A 15,270-nucleotide genomic window follows, 5' to 3' on the forward strand; every position below is an offset into this window, starting at 1 on the left:
AGGTTGTAAATTATAATGAAGCTTTCTTCCTTCCCTCCTTCCTTCCTTTCTTTCCTTCTTTTACCCTCCTTTCTAGTAACACACATTAATAAGCATCCATTGTGTATGTCAGAGATAGATGATGACAGTACTCAGTAAGTGAGTACTGTCCCTCATGAGCGCAATGCAAGTCTTGGTGCCATTTGCTGTCACCTGCGGTGAGCACCTTACTAAGGGAAGCCTTCGTCCTGGTGCCTTCTGGTCAGTAGCTGACCTTTGCGATAGCACAATCCACGGGTTGGAAAAATGACAGCAATGTTGACGACAACCACAACGGAGGTATGCGGGGTCCAATTTCTAGTGACATTTCTATAGGGTTAGTGAAACAAAATCTGTCTGAAAGCCTTGACTCAAACATTGGGCTGATAAGGAAATGTGGCAACAGATGATTTGAAGGCTGTGTAAAAGGTTAATGGGTTACTATTTAAATAACATATGTGAAGAATTTTTTTCCGGTTTTGAGGGCTGCTTTTTCTAAGTTCGCACACAAATTCCTTTTTATAATGGGTAGGCTGCCTTTCTCAGCTGCATACTGTCATTCCTAAACAGTCCTGGAGCTAAAAATTTTAAGTGCTGTCACCCAAAATTGCTAAACAGAACGAACTCTCTAATTTGTCTGTCACTCTTTCTGTCACTCCCCTTGTACTTTATGGCGAGGGATTGGTTCAACTGTCATGTCTTGAGTTTCTTTACAATAAAAGGAGGGGGCTCATTTTACCCTTGTGATGGCCAGAGAGGTCACCTACAGCTGCCCAGAGCAATTTTGACCTAGGACTTTGGGAATGAATCCTGCTGGTAAAATGCGAGTAACAGATCTTGACTTTTTTTTTTTTTAAAGATAAATTATCTCTCACCTAAAAACTGTCAATAAGCAGCAAAGACTGGAAAATTGAGAGGCAAAGGATGGAGCTAGGTTTAAAAACCGGTCATCCCAAACTGATGATGACAGTAGTTTAAGCAAATGACTGGCTGCAGAGCCATGCTCCGCAACGCTTCACGGAGGCAGGTAAGAAGCTGCATTCGGCTTCCTTAACAGAAGACGGAAAGAACTTGCACGGATCAGTGCGTAGGAGAGACCATTAGATGGCTGTTTACTTGATTTTCACCTGTTGGGTCTCACTTTCTGTGGCTTCAGTTACCTGTGGTCAACCATCATCTGAAAATATGAAATGGGAAATTCCAGAAGCAAACAATTCATAAATGTTAAATTGCACACCCTTCTGAGGAATGTGCTAAGATCTTGCCTCCTCCTGCTCTGTGCCTCCTGGGACTGGGATGCGAGTTGCCCCTTTGTCCGGCATAGCCACCCTGTATATGTCACAGGCAGCCGTGGGGGGTCCTGGGACAGATCCCTTGTAGAAAGGGGGGAATACTACATACTTAACTGAGGGAGAAACATTTGGAGGGGAATACTTTACTCTGTTCACCAGACTTTTTCTCACTCCAGGGGCACTGAATTTCTGGGAGTAGTGTGTTGGTTTAACTGGGGATTCTGTTTGGACTCCACATTTCAGGTTGAATGCTCAGTTAGGTGTCGTTCAAGGATGCTACGTGTTAGCGGCGAAGGAGGGCATGCAACGTGAATGTTCTGTGTCACACAGTCAGGGTGTGTAATAGGGTCCCAAGAAGAGTCAAAAAGTACATTTCAGTTCAAAAGTCTCTCCACTCCTGCTGTAAATCCTTTCTGATGATTGAAGGAAGCCCTTGGGTGGGGATGGGGTGAAGGAAGTGGACTTCCTCTACTCCAATGTCACCGCCTGCTCCCAGCTGGCACTCCGAGGCCTGGGAGGGGACTGTGACACCACCACGCCGGAGGTGCTGCTGTAGCCGCGCAGCCACGCCAGCTCCTCGACCCCGGACAGAGGGGGCGTCTGTCCCCCGCACCCGTGCCAGCCCCGGCTCTAGGTCGCGGAGCGCTCTGCCGGTGCGCTCTGTTTCCTCCAGAGACTTCAGTAATGCAGGGCTTTGTTCTTGGTATGTGCTCTTCAGTAGAGTGTCCTTATATCTGTGGCTTTGGCTTTGGCCCAGAGGTAAGGGTGGAGTGCAGGCTGAGGTCCATCCTGCTGCTCTTCACATGCTGTTCTAAAAACCGCCTTCTTCTCTAGCCCCTTCCCTGAGGCTGGGACTCAGCCCGACCCCCGTGCCGCCCTGACCCTCCTCCGTCCACACTATCCTGTTCTCCGCTGAGCTCACCGGCTACATTGTGGGGGTGGAGGGAAAGACGGGGCTTATCTCCAGTCCCACTGCCCGTCAGACGGTGCCCCAGACGGGTCTGATTTTAGCTTTTCAAATGAACGACTTGATTTTAAAGCAAACTCATTCAAGGAAAATAATACCAGGAAAAGCTGGGGACATACAACACTTCAAACTCTCCATCTATTAATGATTGTAATCTTTTCTTAGCATGTGAGTTAAGTTTGGGAAAAGTGAATAGAATGACTCTTTTTGGGTCTTTATCAACAGTTGGAGAACACATACCCTGCCCTTGTGTGGAAGTTATCTTCTGGGCGACTCTGTAGGAGTTGGTCCTGTTAACTTGATGCTGATTTCTTGTGTAGCAATGTTCCATAACAGCGGCTGCCTCTAGAATTCAGCTCCCTTTCGCACCCTGCTGCAGGCCCAGTCACGCCCCACCCCTTCTCCCATGCGAGGAGCTAATGTTTTTTTGACTTGTTTCACTTCTGTCCTCCTCCTCCACGAATTTTAGTTAAAATCCATTTTGGGAACTTGTGCTTATAGTTTAAAAATCTTTATTGATGAGAAACTCTGCTCTAATATATGAGTTAGAACTCTGTGTCCAAGACGCTTTTTAAGCGCCAACAGTGTTTTAATTTATACGCTTGAGTCTTCACTTTGTTCTTAAACCTTCTGGACTTGTGTGGTTCATTTATCAAGTATGATTGTGAAAGTTCTTACATGGACAACGTGCAGTGCGGGCTTAATAGATACTGGTAATAAACTCACACTTAATAACAACACTAAAAGCCCTTCCATCTGGATTTACTGGCAATAAAAAGAGACATTACCGAACTTTGGGAATTTGATCAAGGCGCCAAATACTAATCTTACAAGACTGTGGAATCTAACTACTTGGGAAAACAAAGCAGTCAAGGGCAGGCTTTTGGTAAAAGCTTTGGACTGTGGATTAATCATTAATGTGTTAAGTGTACTTTGCAATGAACTGTATCATAATGGATTACTTTTGATCGGCAATAATAACCCAGCATGGCTTCTGCACTGACTCAACCTTTCAATTTTACTTGCTAGATTTATTGGGTTAAAAGACAATGAACCTATTACAAGCCTGTCTTAACTTGTTTAGAAATCATAGTTAACTAAACAATCTTGATGGAGACCAAAAATTATATAAAAGTTGGCAATGTTACAAAAACAAATAATAAAGTTTTTAAAAGAGAGAGAGGCATAACCTACTTTTAAGGTAAATAAGCAGCACTGAGTAGGGAAAAACTTTTCAAAGAAACCAAAGAATATTCTTCCTTCAAGAAAATGTTGAAGTTAGTGCTGAACCGTTATTATATGTGGATAATAAAGATGAAATACTCAGCACGCTCATTGGTCTAAAAATAGTCGAATGTTTTAGAAACAAGCAGCAATAAGTTATAATTGACACCAACTCTGAAGCTAGAAATGAGAAGTAGACATAGGAATTAAACATTTAGAAGACTGAGAAAATGACCTGGTTTGTCCTTTTTTGAGTCCAGGGCTCTCAGCAGTTTTTCAGAAATTGAATATAAATCCCACCAGAATCCCCTCAGAACACACGGGGATGGCGAACCAGATAGGCTGTCTCTGAGAAAAGTGAACTTTATCTCCTCAGTCTTTGCCTCAACCTGAAGGAAGTTGCGTTTATTTCTATCTTCATAGAGCACTTTATTTTCAGAAGAGGTATGTTTAAGGGTCATGCTGGAGTTAAGGTATGGGGTTACTGCAAAAGTCTGTAATTCATCACTTGTTTTGAGAGTCCCTTCACCCCTGCTCCCAAGTAACAATAATCTCACACACATACAGAACTTTCCATGTTGTAGAGGATGTTTGTTTTTCAATACTGTGATACTGTTCACTATTTTAAAAGCTTATATTAAATAATACTGTGTTTTAAGAGTATATGTACATAGATTAAAGGAAAAAAAATGCACCACTGGTCCATTGGTGCCTTTTGTGGAAGGAATAAAGATCGGGGTATTGGTTAAAGAGGACTTTGGCTCACAAAGCACTTTCACACACACTGTTTCATGTACCCTTAAACCAGCCTCGGGAATACTTGCAAACTGCAGTTTGTGTAGGAGCCCCCTCCATTCATTCACAATTAGCTGAGAAGCAACCATATTTCAGCCACTTGGGATATATTGGTGAATAGATTCCCTGACCTCATAGAGCTGACACTCCAGCGGGGAGTATGCACAATAAATCATAGACTAAAAAAATGAGTAGATTATACAGAATGTTAGAAGGTGATAATTGCTAAGAAAAAGAAAAAGAAAAGCGTTCAGTGTGGTGAGGGGTTGTCCATGGGGATAGCCGGGCAAAGAGCGCTCCAAGATGAAAGCTCAGTCAGCGCCAAGACCCCGAGGCAGGAGCCTGGCCGGCCGCTTGAGGAGATGCAGGTGGCTGGCGGGGTCAGAGCAAAAGAAGAGAGAAAGTCAGAGGGATGATGCAGACCTTCGTAAGGTCTTTGATTCTTTCTTGGGGGGAAATGGGGAGCTGTGGCAGGCTTTTAAGTAGACAAATGATAACATCTCACCTGGGTTTTAAAACTTCCACCCAGTTGTGTTGAGTTAGACGGCAAAGAGCAAGTGTCATCAGCGAGCCCAGCCTGGAGGTTCAGGCAGCAGTCCAGGCGGGGTGGCTCAGACCAAGGACGGGGCAGTGCAAAGCTGAAGTGGCAGGAACTTTGTTTGCCAGGGACGGGTGACATGAGATGAGGTTGAAGGGGACAGGAGGGACCAGACCGAGCAAGGCGCTACAGGCCATGTGAGGACTCTGAACTTACGAGCAAGGGAAGCCATTCAAAATGCTAAGAATAAGAAAAAAAACCTATAGAACAATGCTTTAAAAATCTTTAGCTGGGAAGAAGTTAATAATGAAGCATTTCAAGGACAGTGTAATGGGAGTTTCTGCTTAAAATGTATGTGAAAGACAGGAAAGAAAGCAGGATGAATGGCAAAGTTGCAAAACAAGCTTTTGAGGTGCGATGATTTCAACCAAAGCCAGGCAGGAATGTGAGTAGTATTTAATATTACCGTTACGCTATTTTAAAAAGATAAAGTAAGAAACACAAAAGGCGGGGAAGGAATAATGGAAACCAGGGATGTTGGTGTGATCCTCAGACTGAGAATTACAGAGACTTTTTGAATCAAAAAGAAAAATAGAACCAGGCATGGAGAATAATGAGTGATATGGAAAAGACCAGGAGGCTGGTCCTGTTTGTCCTGCATCGCGCTGTTAGGACAGGTCCTGGTTAATGAGTGGCGACAAGTTGTTTTCTATCTACCCTGAGACTCCAAAAGGAAAAAGTGCACCTACTAAGGATTAAGGAGAGGTAGGTGGACACATTTTCTTTTTTGATTTTTTATTACAATGTAATATATTTGTAGACTTGTCTCTTCTGAAAGTCTTTAGAGGCTGGACAGACTGAAGGTTGACAATGTTTAAAATAAGTAACTATGATGAATCTTAGTGTATTTTGCTGGTTAGACTTTGCTGTAATTGCCCCCAAGTAGGAAACCATTCCAGGAGGCTGGGAGCGATGAGAATGGCAAAGTTAGCACAGAAGAGAGGTAGAAGGGAGAGGCGGAGATCTGCGGTGTTTTGCAGGAAGAGTTACCCGGGGTAGCTGCAAAACAACAGGGCACCGTTCAGGGAGTTCTGCGGGCTCTCCTCACAGGATGATTTAAGCCTACGAGGCAGAGTCTCATCTGTTCGGGAAGCTGCACAGATGGAGAAGGACATGATTCTTCCAGCCCGTGTTTTTGTGAATACAATGGACAGCTAATCTTGAATCAAAGGGAATATCTTAAAAACCTTTTAAGAAGTCTAAGATTTCTTGACAACCAAGTACTGAACTATCTTATAGAAATGTTTTAAAGAAAAATCCCATTAGCTTGCTCACTCATTCGTTCAAAAAAATGGTAACTGATCTCCTAGGTGCTTGGAGCAGAGCTAATGCTTGACTGGTCCCACGAAGGAAACACAGCAGGTGGGGAGGTAGGAGTGATGGGTGGGGCTGGGGCAGGGGAGCCATCTGAGACCAGGGGTTCAGGGAGGACTTCTCTGGGGAGGTTGCATTTGACCTGAGACCTGAGAATGAGAAGGTTACAGTCTGAGGGCATCTCCAGTCACATGCCCCGTGTTAGGTCAAGTGGCTTCAATTGAATGCTGCTCTTTTCAAAAATCTTAAATGGTGAAGCCTTTCTGTCAGTTTATGACAACTTCTAGAAAGCCTCACTATCCTGCTACTAAAGTTATAGCTTCAATTTATTTACAGGCATAATCCTTTATTAACGTGAATTTGCATCTATTTTAATGCAACGTAAACTTGATACCTACACCGCTATAATTCCTAGTACAGGCTTATAAGAGAAGAACCATTTGTTAAATAAAATGTTCACAAACAATTTGCATGTTCAACTGTAGGGGGAGTGAATATTCATAATAAGAAAATTCCAGTGCATAAAGTGAATGTAATGGTTACTAGGGACTTAGAAATTTGGAAATATCATCAAAATATAAATATTTGTATATTATCAAGATTATATATTATTCTGTATTATTATTATATTAAATCATAAAGTCTCAACTTTTCCTACAATCAGATTTGAATGCTCAACATTGTCGTGTCATTTAACTAGAACACAGTTTTCTAGATACAAATGGATATATTCATTTCCATAAAACTGTTGTCTTTTTACAGTATATTCAGTTCAGATCCAGTTTCTATTTCCACTAAAATAATTGCTTATAATACACAGACTCAATTTTATATGACTAATTAGAACAGTGTATGGGAAAAAATAGGTTTGCAGGTAATATTGAAATTAAATATGTTAATCTGTACCTCTGTGTGCACATTTTATATGAGCTTTAATTTGCCAAATAAATTATAGTTCTGTGTTTATAAGGTGCCCTTGAAAGAGTGTCCTATTTTTGAGCACTAATACCATGGGGAAACAAATATACAAAGCTTTTAGCTATAGGCTACACTTGCATAAATTAAAGCCAGAGCAGCTGGCTGGTAAGTAGGGCTATGATATCCTTAGCTTTTTAAACACTCTGAATTGTTAACACAAGTTTTTTAGTATGGTTACTAATATTAAGATAATAAATAATATTTAGTTTCAATATCGCACCCTTCAGCTGGGGCATAAATTCATTTTGAATGCTGTGCTGAATTAATGTATAATAAACACACTGCGGTTTGCTATCATGAATTCTCGATGAGATGCAGGAAGTCGGTTCTTTGCTGAAGCATTAATGCTGCCAGTCTTGCTCTGCTTAATTTTGGCTGTTTATAAAGTCGCTCTACTGACAGTCCTCTATTTTAACGTGATTGTTTTAAGGTTAACCAGAAATGGTATGGCGTGTTTCCTGAAGCAGGTTGTAAGTAATGATGTAAGAACACGGATCCTTAACAAAAATCCCTTTCACCATTTAGCTACCTGCAGCCAGGACGTCCAGCTGCCTAACTGGGGGGACTGCGGTGGCCCCTGAGCGGCAAGGACCTGCAAAGTCACTGTGTAAAGCAGGAGCTGTTGAGTGTCTCACAAGGGAGGTGGATCTCAGAGGGCTTGTAAGAACAACACTGCAGGTGGAGGTAGACTCTGATAGCTGTTGCAGCAATTGCCCCTACTTCTAATATTTAAAATGTTATTTAGTGTTGTCGAATAGGTTGGTTCTTCCTTGTGATATTTATTTAAATAACACCTCATAGGAGTTTTGGCTTGAAAGTGGCTCTCAGTCCTGAATCCTGGTGAAGCAACACAGTGAATTCCCCAATAGCACCCAGGTTTGCAACTAAAGGAAGTAGCAAGGAAGTTTTCAAAAAGGAAAAATCTAGTATTGATTTGTATCAGTTTGCTTGAGCTGCGGTAACAAAATATCACAGACTGTGTGGCTTAAACAACAGAAAATTATTTTCTCACAGTTCTAGACGGTGGAAGTCCAAGACTAGGTTGCCAGCGTGGTCGGGCTCCGGTGAGAGCGCTCCTTCTGTTTTGTAGCTGACCATCACCTTGTATCCTCACAGAAGAAAGACTGACGAGCTCTGGTGTCTCTTCTTAGAAGGTCGCTAACGCTATAGGGTCACCTCTCCACCCTTCTGGCCTCATTTAACCACAATTACTTTCATAAAAAGCTCCTCTGCAAATACAGTCACACTGGGGGTTGGTGTTTCATATGAATGTGAATTTGGGGCAGATACAGGTCAGTCCAAAGCATACTCTAACTTATTTAATATGGGTTTTAAACAGGGGTTCATAATGCTTTTCGGTGCCAAAGATCCCTTTGGCAGTTTGATCAAGACTCCTCAGAATAAAGTTTTTAAATGCGTAATGAAAATTACATAGCATTATAAAGGAAACCAGTTGTATGGAAAGGTGGTTAGCAAAATATTAGAACATTGTGATCTAGAAATATATGTTTCTTTATTACTAACACATTAAATAACATGTTCTAGTAGTTTGTCTAATAACTACCATAATTGTGATGTAGTTATGGGTGAAAATGGTATTTTAAAATATTGGCAGTCATTATAATGTAACTTTAAATGTCTGTGATTTTTATTGGTGACAAAATCACAGGTACTGCTAATACTATTGTGGTTGGTTCCTGGAATTCATAATGGAAGAAAACACAGCATTTTAATCAGAGGTTATGAAAATAAAAATGTAATTTTTATTTCTATCCAAATTCAAAGACTTTTAAAATTCTATGCATAGATCACACGTTAAGAACCCCTGAATAGGTCACTTTTTAAAATGTGTTTGCAATTTTAAAATCTGTTTTTATATTGGCAATGCTTGTGATCATAAAAAGTATGTCAGCTATTATTATACTTCATAACAAAGAATTATTCATGGTTTTTGTTATAGTGAAATTTGGTTTTAAAGAATATTTTAAAAGCTGTGGGTTTCAGCTGGGGCCGAATGGACTACTAATTGGTGTAAGGTAAGGTTAAAATGGTAAAATTATTTTAATAAGTAATCCCACTTATAAAGGGATTATTACAACATGAGAATCCATTTTTAAATTCGCTTGCCAGATACAGACATACTTCCTTTTTTTGTAACTGACTGATTTAGGAAAGCTATAAATTTTGTGGGCATTACTAAAATTCCCATCAAAGAAAAAATAAATCTGGGCTCCCTCCACGTGAAAGAGTGTATCCATAATTTGATCTCGCAATCGTTTGTGAGCTTGGCCTTTCAGAAAAGGAAAATATGCCAAAAAGCAGAACTGTTTTCTTCACTGGAGACAAAAGACTGCTTCTGGAATAAGCCGGCCTAAGAGGAGGCAGTGTCCTCAGGAAGCATGGGCTGGAGCGTTGAGAAGGCCTGCTTGAGTCAAAGCTCGAAGATGCCTGGACAAAGACTGTGGGTGCACTGAAAGGTGATTTAATAGCCAGCCTATCCTAAGGGGCAGAAGGCTGATGGCCTGACTCAGTTACGAAGTGCTTGAATCCCAGAGGTCTGCCCGGGCCGCCGTTTGCTTCAGAACCAGTACTGGCAAGGGGGAGGTGACAAGAAAAGCAGCCAGGTCTGTTGAGGCCGAGTTTGAGGACAGTGGGTCTTTTCGGTGAGATGGTCACTTAGCATTCGTGGCTTCCTGTTTTGTGTTCCTGTCCCCAGAATCCACATGAAAAGATTTGGCTTCCTTATTTGTATCTATCTTTTTAGATATTTCATCATCAAATAGACGAACCCACAGCTATAAGAACGACAGTTTGTATGGCACCAAAAACTTGCTTTAGAAATGTTGTTTTTATTGGGTTCCTGGTTAGATGATAAAACTGAGACTCCTGAGGCTTAGGGGCTCGTCCAGGGCCTCCGAGCCGGGATGCTGCGGTGTTAGGACTAGAACCGAAGCTACTGGGGACTGAATCCCACGTCTTTTTTTACTAGACTCTGTGGTCTTACGTAAAACCACCCTAAGGAATGGGTGGTAGCTCACAAGAAATCACATTTCAATCAATAGCCACTACATCTATTTATTAAATGTTCAGTCAATGAATACTAATCCAAAGGTCACAACGTGACAGGTAAAATGCTAGGGACTGACAGTACAGTCATGAACAAAACAGACAAGATCTCTGTCCACGTGATGCTTACAGTCAGGTGGGGCAGGGGTGACAGTAAAGGGGGCCCATGTAAGAGGCTGCATGTGTGTGCGCAGGAGGGGCTGGGTCTTCTCAGAGTGTGGGTTGGTAACTGGGCGTGCTGAGTTGTGGCCTCCATCAGGTCCTCCACACCGCACATACACACTGCCTCGTCCTTCAGAATACGGCTTTGGGAGTCCTTCTGCCTCGGTTTGCATCCTTGCTTCCTCATGTACTTGCTACGTGATCTTAGTCAAGATTCTTAACTTCCCTGTCCATCAGCCTCTTCATCTGTAAGATGTGGTAACAACAGTGTTGTTATGGTACCAAAACTTATGGTAGACGTGTGGTGAGAGAATCTATCTAAAAATTGAATAGAGTGGTCCCTGGTACATGGTAAGTACTCAAATAAATGGTAGCTATTATGATTGATGTTGTTCATTCTTGCCTTGTTTCTTCGAATATGCTCTTTAGCTTGCCCTGGCCACTGTCCACAATTAGTCCTCGCTAATCCTGACCCCACCTGCCACCCTGTCCAGGCCCTGATGTTTGACTTCAAAGTGGGAAGTGTCTTTGTAAATCTTACATCAGTGTGATCGGGTCCATTTTATAAAGCTTTGCCTAATACCCCAGTTAAGACAGCTTTCTTTTTACCTTTCTTTTTTAAAGGAAGCAGAGATGGGCCTCGTATCTTTGTTGAAATTCTGCAATATGCAATTTGAAGTCAGATTGACCTTCAAGCTGACAAAGTAAAATAAACAGTTTTAGAAATGAAAATTGCTAATCTGAAATAGATCATAGCTAAGAACTTCATTTTTTATTCATTCTCTTCATACAAGGGTGATATCATACAAGTGAACATCTAATATTGTACTTCATTGTGGGGCTCACCAAGATGCAGTTAGAGGAAATTAAGGACACGATGAACTAGCAGAAACGAGAGACTATGCCTGTGGTCCCTTATTTCAGAGAGTTATTATGTTTAAATGTAGGTATGCCTAATTAAAAAAAGTTACTACAATTTTACAGTTGGATTCTTTTTCTTTTGAATAGTTACTAAAATTTTACTGTTGGTTTCCTAGAAATCAACTTAAAGCGACAGTTTAATCTGTTTTTATATACAGCAGCACATCACATACTTCAGGAAAACCTCATGAAGGTGCGTAACGTTAGATGCTTCAAACTCATTCCTCTTAAAAAGTACTATGTAGTAATTCCAGTTTTTTTTTCCCCCCAGGAAAGAACATGTATTAATTGAGCCCAAATATTTACCAGAAAATATACTGAAAGAAAAAATGAAATTTTGCAGTAGCATGAGAAATAAATCACAGGATCTAAACACCTCCTCGTACTTGCCTGACAGCTAAGTCTAGGGCCTCTGGACAAAGGAGGTGCTTGGAGAGTGATCTAAGGGCCCGAGGCTGTGAGCCACTGCGCAGTCCGGGCAGCTGGCCCTTGTTCTGGTTCTGCATCTCAAGTTCAGGGAAGACCGTGGACCAGGCTGCGTTAGCGAGGAAAGGTGAGTGTGATAAATAAGCACTGCACTCACGCCTGACTAGACTGTACTGAACTGTGCAGTCATATTATATATGGTATGACACCGAGATTGATGGCTCAGAAGAGGTGGTCCCCTGCACATTTCCAGAGCAGCCCCCATCTCTGTGCAAATACACACACACACACTCTCTCTCATGCACAGACAAGGCTGAGCCTGTAGGAGGGCAGTTGAACTTTCTAAAGCTCTGATGAGACCCTCTCTCACTCATGTGTTGTCATCTTTGTTCTGGATTTTTGGGTCCAGAAGCGTACAATGATGACTGTCATGGGAGTCACTGTTCCTCTCTTTGTTCTAATTTTCCTCTGTATATTTTAGAAAAGTGACTGTTCTTGCTTTACCCAAGTGGTGCCCCGTCCAGTCTTTCTATCAAGCTGAACACAGCAACATGTAGTAAAAGTTTATTGAACGGAATTATACAATCTAAGGTAAAAAATAGTGTGCTTAAATGATGCACTATTCAAATTTAAGCACTGTTAGACGTATATCTAACTAAATTAAACCTCAAAATGCACGGCAATTGAAAAAATAGGGGGAAATTCCGGAAATGGTATTCTAATAGAGAGATAGCTAATACACGGTAACTGGACAGTTACTGACCTAAATTCATAGCAGGAAGTCCTACCTTCTTACATATGCTTGGTATTCTTGGAACACTGGGTTCCTGTGATGTGTTGTTATTTCTTTTCACTTTTTGTGTTCACTTTCCAAAAGGGAGACAACCAAAATATCACCGTTGATTTAAATCTCTCCAGAGACACCCAGTCCCACTGATCGTCTCTTCCCTCTGATTCTTCTCTGCAGAAATTCAGTGTCCAGATGTTTCAGAATCCAGATGGCCTATGAATCCTCTATCACCCAGAAAGGAAGAAAATGTGCATGAAAGTGGAACATTGAAAAGAAAAAAAAATAATTTAGCACTGGCGATGTAACGGCAACTTATACAGAACTCAAGGAAAAGCTTTCTTTCCCCAAAGCAGCAACTTAAGGAAACACAGAGGCTCTATCAGCAAGCCAGATTTTCAGCCTTGTCTCTTCTTCCCATCACCATTAAGAAAAAAGAGGCTTGCAGAAATCCACACTGTTTAAAGGGCAGACAGCATGGAAGAACTATCATGTACAATTTAAAGTAGCAGCTAAAATTGGAATGGTCACAAGAAAGCCTGTTTCTTTGCAATTAAATTGACAAGCTGTCTCTGATTACCCGAGGGAACTTGGCAGCTGAGTGATAAAAAGACTGCAGAGTGTTGAAAGGGCTAACTCAACTTACTAGATGGACAAAGACCACATCTGCTTAATACACTGACCTGGGGGGGCCGTGGAAGGTACTTGGCTAAGTTAGCCGAGGAGGGACACTACTGATGGGATACCTTTTCCTCTCTAAGGCCCTCTGCTCGAAAGGTTTTAGAAATCACCCACAAATATTTGGAAGCATGCCCTGGAGTATAGTTTAGTACAATACCTGGTGTTATTTGGCACGAACCTGCCACTACGAATCACTAGAAGTATAGAAGTTTAGGAAGAAATGAAAAAAACCCCAAACCTTTCCATTAAATGTTGATGCAATTTGTATACACTTGATATAAAAACTGGGTAACCAATAGAAGATTTATAGTGACGTCAACGAAAGTGTTGAAAGGACATGGATGATTTGATGCAAAATATTAGACAAGAATTACATGGGGTTTTCATTGTTGGGGGTCCCTTGGGTTGAGCAAAGCTGAAACTTCGGTTATAAAGGAAAAAAACAATAACCAGATTTTGGGTGGTAGCAACTTGTGAAGACTAACCCACCCACTTGAGCAACATCTTAATTTTAGTGCATTCCTTAAAAGGGCAAATGTACATAAAAATGTGAGGGTTTCTTCTGACACAGTTCACAGCTATTGGTAACATCCTACGCTAAGTGAATGAATGACGTCTATGTCTGCTGCCTATCTGTTCTTTCCGAAGGCTGCGGGCAGGGTCATTCAGCAAACGTGGCAAATGATTTGTGACTATTTCCAAAGTAGGATGCCCTGAGCAGGATTTCTGGAGCAGAAGCGCATTGTATGCTACCTTGGCGTTCACTTCAAAACCAGAGCTTCTTCTCAGTTAGTTGACCAGTGTTGGCCGGTCTTTGAGATTGTGTGGTACTTCAACAAAATTATTCAAAGCTCAAAGTCATTCAAATGCTCAATGACTTCAACATGAGACAAAGATTCCTCAATGGTTCATTTGGATTAATGAAAGCATACCTTACATTAGTATAGCACATTACATTGACGGTAATCTTTTTGCATCCAAAGTCACCTTTTTTTCTTCCCCATAACAACCCTGCAGAGTAGATTTTGTTGCCCCCATTTTAAAGATGAAGGAAGGTAAGCCCATTAAGGTTACGTGAACAACTTGCCTGAGGTCACGTAGTAACGGGCGGAGCAGAGCCTCTTTGCAATGCAAGCAAAGGAAGACAGGGAGCAGGGTCTGCCATGGAGCAGAGCCCGCGATGTTTAAAGAAAGTCCTTCATTTGCAAAACCTAAGTCAACACATTTGTGTAAATTGAACGTTCAAACTTCCCTTTTGGGATAACTGGATGAGACGATACACGTCTGCAGATGCCTTCGGCCAGACTCCTAAGAATCTGAATCTAATTATTGAGGAAAAAAATACTTGTACTTTCCCTCCCATCGTGTAGCAGGTTAGGCACTCATGTGCTCATTACTTGCTTTTTCTAAGAAAATGTGCACATGGTAAGGGGGCTGCTATGACATTGCTTTTTCCAAACGTCCCCACTGCTACCAGCTAGTACAATGCCTGGTAGAAAGGCAGGGAGGGATAAATGCTTTTTACACAAATTATGATTTCTGACAGGTAGCAATCAAATCTTGCTCCAAAATAACAGTTTTCGATTCATCCAACTCTTGATAATCCACAGAAATAGGGACTAGGAATAGCCTGGATAATTGAAATCCACAGACAAACGCACACTTCATTTTACAAATAGCTTCAATCTCCTCCCTCAGCAAACTTTTAACTACAACTAACAACATAATTAGGTTGACTGGTTTGAGGTTTGTTGCCCCCCCCATCCCTAACCCCCACCCCTATTCTGGCTGAGGTACCGCTGAGTGGAAAAAAAAAGTTTATGAAAAATAGGTAACAGGATAAATAAAATCAAGAGTTGATTGAAGTAAAACATCTCTTTGTTTTATTTTATTCTGTGATATGTGCATGTTGGTGCTTAACAACGCTTTTTAATGATAAGGATATACAATGATAAAAACACATTGTTCATCCTACTCATCCTTTCGCATCACTGACTCAGATCCCAATTCCTGAGGTCGCTCAGATATCTTCATACCTGTC

At 41.4% G+C, this 15,270-nt stretch overlaps 2 long non-coding RNA genes across 2 annotated transcripts in view; one reads left to right on the forward strand and one right to left on the reverse strand.

Moving 5' to 3' along the window:
* Positions 1 to 15,100, forward strand: part of LOC123619255 (uncharacterized) — a 56,506-nt gene extending 41,406 nt beyond the window's left edge. The window contains exons 2-3 of the long non-coding RNA XR_006727805.2: positions 11,607 to 11,888; positions 12,729 to 15,100. This is a non-coding gene — a long non-coding RNA (uncharacterized LOC123619255). The remainder of the gene's footprint in view (positions 1 to 11,606; positions 11,889 to 12,728) is intronic.
* On the reverse strand, positions 9,062 to 12,829 carry LOC123619256 (uncharacterized). Its single transcript, XR_006727806.2, has 3 exons — positions 12,550 to 12,829; positions 11,024 to 11,110; positions 9,062 to 10,660 (listed from the first exon to the last, which is right to left on the reverse strand). It is a non-coding gene; the product is annotated as an uncharacterized LOC123619256 (long non-coding RNA).
* Positions 15,101 to 15,270: the final 170 nt, after the last annotated feature.

This window comes from Camelus bactrianus, chromosome 13 (assembly GCF_048773025.1).
Source record: "Camelus bactrianus isolate YW-2024 breed Bactrian camel chromosome 13, ASM4877302v1, whole genome shotgun sequence".
Classification (NCBI taxonomy): domain Eukaryota; kingdom Metazoa; phylum Chordata; class Mammalia; order Artiodactyla; family Camelidae; genus Camelus; species Camelus bactrianus.